Consider the following 11,988-nt stretch of genomic DNA (forward strand, 5'->3'; position numbering starts at 1 on the left):
TATACAAGTATTTTCGGCGCATTCAAGTAACGAAATCAACATGAAACTAGAGATTCTGTTCTGAACCCTGGGGTTCCATTTTGTATACGGCAGCCATTTTGTGGTTGCCCTCACATAGGCCGATGACTAAGGCCGAATGAGTCTTTTGGGACACGTACACCTTCAGCTGACTTCTGTGTGACCTGGGCAAGCTGACTCCATTGCCCGAAGCCAAACCTGTTCGGTCAGTTCCTCTCCCAGTGGCCGTTCGAGATTAGGGATCAAGGCACTCATAGCAATTCCTACGAGCCAGCCGTGCCTACACTCACGTCTTGGCACCTTGGATTGGTAAACTGCATTTTTACCAATTTTAACATCTGCCAACCTCAATATCTGCATTTCCCTGCGCGGCGCAACCTCATGAGTGCACTTTTAGTAATCTCTACGAGCCAGCCATGCTAAAACTCATGTCTGGGCACCTTAGATTTTTACACCACATCATTAACATACTGTAACAGCTACCGACCCCAATATCGGCATTTCATTAAGCGCGGCCAACCGCGCTAGTGCATGTTTTCAAACCGCCTTTACACTTGCCATTACTCGACACGGCAATTTTAGTTTCACTCCAACGTCGTCCTTATTTAGGCTGCACTGACCTACAGCATTATACTAAGCGCCTTCACCGCCCAGGTATAAAGTTTTGACACCTGAATTCCCAGCGGCGTCAATCTCTAAACCACACTGATGCAGGGTACAACACTACGCCTTTCTACCACTAGAGTGTAGGGTTGCATTTCCGCCCCTCCACTTATCACTACCTGAAACGTCATTCAAGCTTGCCCCATTATTTAACTGATGTTACACGTTGTATTCGCTGGCCCATTACCAGCCCACAGCACTCGCAATTGTATATTACTGTATGGTTTACTGACAGTTGACATAGGGTCTAAAAACATGCACCCTTGTACCCTTTAGAAACTCAAAGCCCGGGTCCACCCTGATTCTACCACCTGGTGCCATTTGATGCTCATGTAGCCAGGATTCATTCTGGTCTACTCTGGGTGAGTTTTCCACCCTTCTCTCCTATACGTATCTCCCTTCACCTTAGCAAACAACCCGCCTAACACCCGCCTGTCTTTAATTCATAGGCTGTCATTTCCCTCCTCCCATCCTGTCCTGATGAAGACTCAAAGTGACTACCCAAAAGAGCACACTATGGGTTGAAAAGTCGATGACTATGCAAGGCCCAGATTGACTAAGGCTCTGCATATCAAAAGGAGCACTATTAGCTAACAGAGAGATTGGTTCTACATAAGTGTCTGGCCTATATATATTTTTCCCCCATGTACATAAGTTTTGACCACTCTGTATATATTGCACACTTGTTGAGCACTGAGCACATATGTCACAAGATCACTATTTATGTGTAAATATTTCACCAGATGTTTACAGCGTTGATCTACAATGTATGTGAATATATATGAATGATTTAATTCTGACAAAACATAAATAGTAAACACCAATATCGAGTCACGTTTTTATTGTTTGTAAAAATCCTTTATTCAGGTGGTTGAGATACTGATTTGAAAATTAAAATTGTATTATGCATGTGACATTGAGTGCGCTGAAAAGTAACCAACATTAACCCGACAGAACCACTTTTTGTTTACTGATGGGTCATCCTGAGCAGGGCAGGATGGAGGAGGTGACATTTTACCCTTGGAAGGGCTGTGTCCTATCCCAACACAAAGGGTTAAATACAGTCCTGGGGCGAGTCTGGAGCCAAGGCAGCAAAGACAGGGTCTAGTGCACTCCAAAGCATCTCTTTGAAATCTCCCTAATTCAAAGGCCCAACTGGGTTTAAGTACTGAACCTCTGACACCACCAAGTCAGAACCCTTCTGGTCCTGTGAACATTTAACCTGCAAAAAGATCTGCTTGATGCCAGGAGGGACTGTCACACTGCTGAACTGATTCGCTGTGTTGGCCTGCTGATTTTTACTTGGGAGTGAGAAGAACTGGACCTGTATCTCTACATCTCAGAATATAAGTACTCTCCAACAGCTGGTTGGTTTGCCACCTTTTTTTGAAGCCTCAGGAATATCAAAGATGTCACCTTCATCTCAAAATCAGCATCTAGACTTTACTTGCTGTAAGTCTTACTCTGCCAAGTGGTGCCAATCCAGTCCAAGGCCCTTGGAAGTGAGTGTAAAGTGCTGCATGAGCCAGAACCTGTGCATTGATGCCGTTGCAGCAATCAGAACCGACACATCTCCTGCTGAGAGATCAGGATCAATACTTCACTACTGTTGTAGGGACCAGATTTGCATGTCACATTCAGGACCAAAGCATTACCTCCGGAACCTCCGCTTCGGAACCAACTCATTGCTGCCACTGCTTGGAGAAGATCAAAAACGAGAAAGGCTATTGTGAGCAGAGAGGCACCTTTTTTGCAGCAGAACGCTTACATTTTATATTTAGCTTTTTTCCATTTTTCCACTTGTTGTATTCCCAGTGGTTTAATTTTCAATTAGGTAATTTAGGTCTGGTTTTACAATAGGCTCCATAAAATGAAGTGAAAAGTGGAGCTTGAGTTAGTGTTTGGTGGACGGATTACTTTGTAAAACACTTTACGGATATCCCATCCACTGTATTCCAAGTACCTTTTGATATAATGTATTTACAATAAGGAGAACAGGATATCAGTCATGTTTGTCATAGATTTAACCATTCGCCAAACTCTAAATCAGGCCCGTAGTCAGCTTCCCAAGAGATAAAGGATCCGAAAGTACAAAAGACAAAACAATCTGCAAGTACCCCATGAAATGACGGATTTTATTAATCTTGATATACTTACCTTCACATATTTTTATCATTAATAATATTTGTATGATATATCTGTAGCTTAATATTTAGAATATTCTGGAGGATTACCATATTTCTACTAGACACATTAATTGAATTATCCTATTTTTAGTGACTTAATGCATTTTATATGAGCATTCATTTTTTTTATTAACTTTTTCATTATGAGCGTAATTATATTTGCATTATGTTGTGCATGTCTAATAATAAACAGTGATATCATTGATTGTGTATACGTTGTCAAGAAGCAAGCCTCTAGTATAGACCTAGATGCAGGTCTACCGTCTGTCCTCTCACATTACCTGGCCAAACGTTGTGCTACAAATGATTATCAAAAAATGGTGGAGGCAGTAAAAAATGCGTCTATCACTCCCCCATCTTTCTACAGTCAAAGAAAATTGGTACACGAGTAACAGGTACTAGCCACCCAATACCTGCTGTCAGAAAAAACCTTGAGTGTCAATAGAATCAAATGTTATTCAGCACTGAAACATGTATCAAAGAAACCACGTTATATTGCAGCACATGTGTTGCAGGTCAACAACCATCCTTCATTCCATAAAGCGAGAAAAGGCCCTGAGTATAGCTTCAGATCTTTACTTTCTCAATCTTCTCATAAAATCATCTAGCATGGAAAACCAACGTGTTTCGTCCCTGTGGGACCTCTTCAGGGCCTAATAGTATTAAAAACACTTTGAGGGACATCAAGGATACCTTTACAGACAACACAACGTCTCCTTGAGCACAATCAGGGATCACACACGAGGTCCATCATGATGTTTCAAAAAGCTTAGTTGTTTTCCTTTTATCCTTAACACCAACTAGCCAACTCGTGTTTTCTCAGGCAATTTTCCACCATGAGTTTCTCAAGACTCATTAATCAGAGTTTCATCCAAATCACAGGGAGCAGTTATTTGCTCAAATATTCCAGTATGTCTCACTGTTTCAGTCCAATTAAGTCTCAAGTAGTGTGCCTCTGAGTCAAAAACAGGTTGCACAGTACGATTGCACCATAGTGTGAGCATCCAGATTTCACTGATCTCTCCTACTGCTAGTGCTGCACAGCATCAGAGTGATACATTGTGCTACCTTTTCGGTATTCAGCAGGTGAATGGCTCAAGCTTCATGGAAGAATGTCCCTTAATATGATACGTTGTATCATGGCTAGTAGCATACCAAAGCGTACACATGTAGGCATGCCCTGGTCTGGTAGATTCGGATCAGGTATGTGCTGTTGTAGCACAACTTTGAACCTGTAAATATTATGGTTGCCAAGACCAAACTGCACCAGGTCTCTCAAGGTGTGGCCTTAAGAACTATATCAGGCATTTAAAATGCCTTTGGTTGTACCTTCCAATGTACATGCTGTATTTATGGGAGTCATCAGTTCACCGGCTATTCAAGTAGGGTGTGGGCTAATGATTCTCCTCACATGCCCCAGATTTGGGAAGCAGCCTAATTAGAGCGACCCAGCTACCGTGAATGTATTTTTGTTAGTGATGGATCACTTTTGTGTGTTTTGTTTGTATAACCATCAGGACCATAATACATTGGATTGTAGCAGTAGATTCACTATTTCCCTTCAGGATTGTGTGTATGTGCATGCGATTCCAGGGCATCACTCCTCTATGTGCCACTTGATTACTGGCTTATATTTATCTTGTCTGGGTAGTACCTTTTACACATCTCATGTCATTGTAATCTCATCTACTACAACATTTTCTCTATGAATTCACTCTGTTCTTCTTTCAGGTAATGGTGTGTTTTTGTTTGCGGGTGTATTTTCCATTGTTTATTGTTGTGCATAACTGGGCAAGGTTTAGTGTATTTTTCTTTTGCACACGTCTTCTCGAATACGAACGTGATTGGGAGGTGTGTATGACGTTGGCAGTTCCCTACAACTAAAGCCTTTGTTAGAATTTTACCAGGTAATAAATGTTGTATTAGTTTATGTGCCTCATTGCTATATTTGGTGCGTTATGGCACATCGGTGCCTTTTGGTCGAATGATTCATTTTATGATGGTCTGTACAGTTTGTATGTCTTTACTTCTTATAGTAATAATGCCCCTTACTTTTACTACTACACATTTACATCAACCTATTTTCACTGCACAGTTTCTTACTGTGATCTGCTATCCCCAACCTCAAACCTTGCCATAATGTTAACTGTTCCCTTCATTTAATTTTTAATTTAAATGTATTCTATTAAATATCAGTATTACTAACCTTTAAACTAGTCATAATCTGCATTAAATTGCATTTTTATTATTCTTTGGCCTAATGCTAACCTTCATCCATCCGTAAATTAAAATGAACAAACATAATTGAATTTATGCTAATTCATATCCAAAACATATTTGCTTACATTAAAAAACCAAACCTTAATTGTAATCCCTATGCTGCTTTTTAACCCATTAATTTATTAAATTTAAATAATTGAAATCAAACTAAATGAACATATATTTTTATAATTAATTCTTACTCAAGTCCAAAATACATGAAATTGAAATAGTGTTAAGGCTAAACCTACCCTTCTGTTGTGTTAAATATAGGTACCTTGAACTACTTTACATTACATTTAATGATAAATGTTATTTATTTATTAGTATTTAATATACTTAAACAAATTGCTAACCTTAATACTATCCATACCCAGAAAATAAACAAAAAATAACAATGTCATTATTTATTAATAAAGTGGTTGTAAAACCATATCCATAAATATGTATTCTTAAATTATAATTTTCTTCAGTGCAGTGATGGTGTACTCCCCAAATACTGACGCAGTGAAGGCAGGAACGTAAATATAATTTGAAGTAAAAGGGGAGAAGCAACGTTTGGATGTCTATATGTAACTGATTTGCTTAATCGCCTTTCTGTAGTATCACTAAAGGGACAGCAGTTTGTCGCAGACTTCATTGTGTAAAATACTCGACAGTCCCAGTCCCAATTGATTCCTTCTTATTGGTGGTTTTCTTCCCTATTTTTGTTCCTTTCGACCAGAGTAGTTTTTTGGTTTTATCATCCCTAGATTCTACTGTGGTTATTTACAAGCCCCTTGCGCCGCCAATGCGTCACTTTTATAATGAGAAAAAGTGACGCAACGGTGGCGCAAGGGGCTTCTAAATAAGCCCCTACATTTTTTAAAATCTCCCAAGCTTCCCTTGCCTTGACCCATTCTGCTTTATTTTTTTTCAAATCTCACACCCCACTGAGAAAGTTGATTCTCACGAGCCTCCTCTGCATCTGCTCCCACCCCGCCCAGCCTGGCCCACACCCCCCCAGAGTTACAGGGGGCCCCATCAGCACAGTACCCTGGCGTGACAGTTCCAAACTCCAGTGGGGGGATGCCCTCTCTATAATTTCAGGGGGCGCCCCCCTCATGTTTCGTCACGCTACTGCTTGGAACAAGAGGGTATTGTGAAGACTGAATGTGCAGGCAGGAGCCTCTTACTGCCAACTTCATACACACATCCCCAATCATGAACTGTTGCTGCGGGAGTCAATAAGATTGCTGTTACTGGTGTGACTCAGAAAATAATGGGAAGAGACAGTGGAAGGGATGCTAGTGTAGAATAGGTCTGCAAACAGTCGTTTCGCTGCATGCACTACATTCAAGGACCCATCCCCCGTACAGATAACTCAGCTGGGATGATGCTTGCAAGATCAGAATATGAGCTGCTTTTCTATGTGAAGCACCATCCAGTCCATGCTGCATCACTCTTCAGCTGGTATGTATTTAGCTCATTTGGGGATACAGACAAAGAATACCACTGAGGCTGCTGGTGTGCATCCTGAAAATCAAAATTAGAATATCGATGGGACACAATATCGAGGACAGAATTTTGAAAATAAAATTTCAACAGATAAGTCTATATTTTATGTGTCTAACTGAACAAATAGGTACCTAAGCAATATATATCTTCAAGGTACGTCAACATAAAGTTCGAATTGTTATTCTGTAGTTCCCCACATTGGCTTACCTTTCAATATTTTGTTTCTCGATATTAATTTATGATGGAATTCTAGGGATCGATATTCAGTAGAACAACCAGGCTGCTCAATCAATCCTTCCACTTCGTACTGACTGGCAGCAAGCTTGGAGAACAACCTGATGAGCAACTGTATTGTACAGAAGCTGTCTTGTTGCAACAAGAGGCAGCAACTCCTCCTGGCGAAGTCCTTGTGGTCCATATTTCTCCCCACAAATGTCACGGATGGGCCTAGCACATGCGACTGCTGACACTTTCCCCATAAGTTCAGCTGGGGCTCCCACCTCTACTACTCCTAAAATGCTAATGTGCGCTGAACAGAACAGGCAATATAATAGTGTTCGCAGAAAAGGCCATTCATTAGGGTCGAGCCTGCGACAGCATGCACTAGTGCATGCGCTCGCATGCAAGCACTATTGTTTTCAGTAAAGGGCTGAAGCCCGCCCGCTGCTTTCCATTTGTTAGATTCAATTTCACTCTTCTTTGCTGTCTCATAATTGACCATTAATCTGTGCCCGTTCACTGATCCAATGCGATTGAGGTACTTTTTCTTCCTCCAGTCTTCCAGCTCCCCTACACTGTGGGCGGTAACTTTGTCCTGTCAGTCAATGGGCGGGATCCACCAGTCAACAAGAAGCACTTATTAATTTAAGAGAAAATATACTAACTCTGAGAAAAAGCATTAATCCTTCCATCCTTCTGTTTGATGTGTTCCACCTCAAGACACACGCCACAAGGCTGGTGACCAGAACTGGCAAGTCAAACAGCAGAGGAGCAGTTCCACCCATGCTGGCCAGCACCCGTGTCACTCGCCAGCTCCAGTTGCAAAGGTCGCCCCAGCCCCACTAAAGGCCTTTGTCTAAGACATGGAAATATCTGGCCTTTCAGTTTTCAGCAAATATTTATATTTATTAATCTATCATGTGTTTTTGATGAGTTGTATGTCCCAGTGAAGTGAAAGCACCACTGCCGTAATCTCTCATTCTTCCACCACGTCTTCCTTGTGTTATTTTTCCTACACCTCGCTCCTCCCACTGTACCTTGACTAGATGCAAGGGACCCTATTTGTCAAAGGTACCTACCTCTGCCAACTACAGAGCATCAAATCTAACACATGCCTACATACCTTTTTGATCCTTCGATGTTGGTTCTTCCTATCACTGTGAAGCAGAATTCACCAAGCGTTGAATTGTTCACCCACTAATAGGGAACGTGAGCTGGGTTTAGACCGTCATGAGACAGGTTAGTTTTACCCTACTGATGATGTGTTGTTGCAATAGTAATCCTGCTCAGTACGAGAGGAACCGCAGGTTCAGACATTTGGTGTATGTGCTTGGCTGAGGAGCCAATGGGGCGAAGCTACCATCTGTGGGATTATGACTGAACGCCTCTAAGTCAGAATCCCCACTAAACCGTAACGATACCACAGTGCCGTGGAGCCTCCGTTGGCCTGGGATATCCGGCCTCTCTCGGTAGGCCGGTGCGTAGAGCGGACCGCTTGGGGGCTGGAGCGCGGATGGAAGGGGGCCACCTCCATCGCCCTTAGTGCACCGCATGTTCGTGGGGCACCCGGTGCTAAATCATTCGTAGATGACCTGATTCTGGGTTTCGTAAGGAGCAGAGCAGCTACCTCGCTGTGATCTATTGAAAGTCATCCTCTGAGCCAAGCTTATGTCTCTCTGTGCGTCGGCGCCCGCGGATGCCTCCCTCCACCACACCCAGGGGTGGCTCCCTCTGCTGCCGAGCCGGCGGGAGGGACGCGGAAGGGGTAGCGCGGGCCTGCGGAAGGCTGCCCCCAACACGTGCCCTCCGGCACGGGGGCCTCCCCCTCCCGTCCCTGCCTTACCGGGGTGCGGGGATGCGGGCCACCATCCCTTGCAAGTCAGCAGGGTGACCTGATGGCCTGTGCCACTGGCCGGGCCGCTCCCCTTCCCACTGCCCCTGGGCAAGTCGAGCAGGGAGGCAAGCAGCAGCATCCCCGAGGAAGGAGCATACTGACCGGCTGCATCGGAGCGCCTGGTCACCCTCGCTGGACTGCAAGGGCGACTGGGTACGGCACCCTCCCAGGCCATACGGGTGCTGGGTCATCCTGGGTCATCTGGTCACCTGGCTATGTGACCAGATACCCCTGCAGACCGGGCAACCAGATGGCCCTGTGGGCCGGGTGACCAGATGGCCCTGCGGGCTGGCGGGCGGATTAACTTTTGTCCTTCCCCAAAGTTCTGTAAGCCTCAACTACGTGGGGGCTTAATAGTCAAGAAAAATGGGCTCCCTGGGGCCGTAGGGGAGAGAATGTGGGCGTGGCTTAACCCTCCTTGGTTCTGGAAGAGGGTCCAGGTGCTGGGGACAGGGGTCCACCAGGTCCCGGGGAGGCTCTCCTCGGCCTGGCTAGGTTTCGGAAGCTGGGACCGGGCCTGGAGCTTGAGCTCTGTCCGGCAGGCCCCTGGGTGCTGGAGCCCCCCGTCCTGCAAGCCAGCCGAGGTTACAGGCGCCGGGGTCCATCGGGGCCTGCGGAGGCTCTCCCTGGCCTCGCTAGGGTTCGGAAGCTTAGCCCCCAAACCCGACAAGACCAGGAGGATCCCTTTCATTTAGGCGCCGGTCGGGCAGATGCGAGCGGGCGAGTGCATTTGGGGAGCCATGGACCCCAGCCAAGCAAGTTCAGAGCCTCCCAATGCCAGACAGACGCACCTGAGGGCCCACCGGAGGCCATGCCTGGGCCCTGGCAGAGCATGGGCAGCATATCCCCAGACCTGGCAGACTGGGAACTTCTGGCTCCCTGACCCTGCCAAACCCCAGTTCTCTCCCAGGGCTCGAAAAATACACTCGTCCGCTTGCCTCTCCTACTTGTCTGGACCCAGTAGCCACGACATTGGCCCAGGGAGGTGAGCAGCACCGTGCCTGAGGCCCAGCCGGGGTCTCCGAGCCCCCAGGAAGCAGAGCCCCTGAGCCCTGCGTGGGCAGGCGGTAGCCCTACCGGGAAGGCGTGGGACGGGCAGATGGGAGTCCTTTCAATCCCGGCCATCTGGGAGCACCTTTCCCCTCGGCCATCTGGTCGCACACAATGCTTTCCATTGGGGCGACCAGATGGCCGGTCTTCCCTGGAAGTCCCGATGAGGTGCCATTCTTCTCCCCGATGCCAGGGAGGGCTCCAGGATGTCGGCGCCTCCGCGCCCTGGGTCTCCTCCGTCACTCGGTGCGCGTGGGTTCCAAGAAAAAGGGGTAGTCTTACTCCGGATTACTAGGGGCAGGGTATGCCTGGGCACCCCTCCCGGGCTGGTGGTTCTCTGCTGGGGACCAGATGGGCTATGCCTGGGCAACACCTCCCTTGGCTACCTGGGGCTTCCTTCCTCAGGCCAACGGCATGGCAAAGTGCCCAGGATGGGTTCCATGTGCCCCGGTCAGTCCTCCCCCGGGCGTACGGGGCTCCCTCCTCCAGGGCAAATGGCATGGCTGAGTGCCTGGGACGGGTTCCATGGATCCCGGGCACACCTCACCCGGGCATCCGGGGCTCCCTCATACAGGACCAACGGCATGGCCGAGTGCCCGGGACGGGCTCCATGGGTCCCGGGAAGTCCTTGCCCGGGCATCCGGGGCTACCTCTTCCAGGCCAACGGCATGGCCGAGTGCCCGGGACAGGTTCCATGGGTCCCAGGCAGTCCTCCCCTAGGCGTCCGGTGCTCCCTCCTCCAGGGCCAACGGCATGGCCGAGTGCCTGGGACGGGCTCCATGGGTCCGGGGAAGTCCTCGGACGGGTGTCCGGGGCTCCCACCTCCAGGGCCAACGGCATGGCCGAGTGCCCAGGACGGGCTCCATGGGTCCCAGGCAGTCCTCCCCAAGGCGTCCGGGGCTCGCTCCTCCAGGGCCAAGGTCACCGCTCCACACCCCTCCAGTGAGCCCTCCCACCCAGGCGGGTGGGCTCCTTCCCCTGGCAGGCTCCCGAGAGATGGAGGGTTGTGCGAAGGTTGCTGGTCGGGGAGATGGGCATGCGGCTCCCACACGGTCATCAGGATCACCTGGTTGTGTAGTGTAGTTCCTATAGTCCCAATAGGCTCTGCGCATTGGAATAATATCTTCAGTAATGTAGACGTAGGACTGAGGTTAACTAGGTCTCTACTGACGATATTAGACTTAAGTTTTTGCCAGCTAGCTCAGAGTTCACTAGAAACTTTCTCGAATAAGCGAGGAGGAGTTTAACCTCCCTGGATAGACAAGAAGGGATTTAGTTTCTGACAACCATAAAACATGACAACTTTGCTCTCCCTGAATAAGAGTATATCTCTAGAGTCGTGTGAAAACAAAAGACAGCTATTTCACTCAGTCAAAGGTGCGTACTTAGTTTCACCAGATTGCAGAGAAAAAGAGAGACGGGTGTTTTCAATAAAAGGTGTTATTTATTGAGCAGTCTCTTTCCTCATACAAGAGACATGAATTGCTACAATTGCAATACTTATAGTTAAGTAAAGTGCATACAGTAAAAGCAGGATTCTGAAATAATACTGTAAAAGCATGGATATGGTTTCTTAGCCATATGATACTTTAAAATGGATAAAATAGATACATACATATATACATTGGCTAATCATACTCAACTGGTGCTTCTAACTACGCCTACCCCGGTGTACCTGACCTAAGCCTAATACGTGGGAGGGAGTAAGTAAGTAGCAGTTTAAGTTAAGTTTGTTTTGCCAAGAATCTGACTCAAGAATTCTCTGTAAGGGTTTAGTCAGTTCAGTACCTGGGTATTAGAAGGCAGGAGGTCTGGTATCTCTCTCTCAGGACTCGGTATCCCAATCACCCGCAAGGGTAGGCTGGAAACGCCAGAGGCTGGATTTCTCGGCAAGAGAAAAGACAGCGTCTTTCTCAGCACGTCAAAAGGGAGGGGCAGCGTCCGTGGGCTCTTGCATCAGCTGGGCTCTTCGGAAGTAGATAGCTGCACTGCTCCAGGATTACCACCGTGTGTTTGCTTAAGGCAACGTTGGTATATTTATACCTGAAAGGTGCCGGGTTTGACGTAAGGCTGGACATAAGACGTCAATAAAGATGTCACTAAGAACTGGTCGTTCTTACAGTGCTTTACAGGAGTTCTTGGACAAAATCAAAACAAAGCAGCGGGGATTTCCCAGGTTGCTGGAGGCTTGGATTTGTTTAA

The sequence above is a fragment of the Lissotriton helveticus genome, chromosome 9, assembly GCF_964261635.1.
Source record: "Lissotriton helveticus chromosome 9, aLisHel1.1, whole genome shotgun sequence".
Taxonomy (NCBI): Eukaryota; Metazoa; Chordata; class Amphibia; order Caudata; family Salamandridae; genus Lissotriton; species Lissotriton helveticus.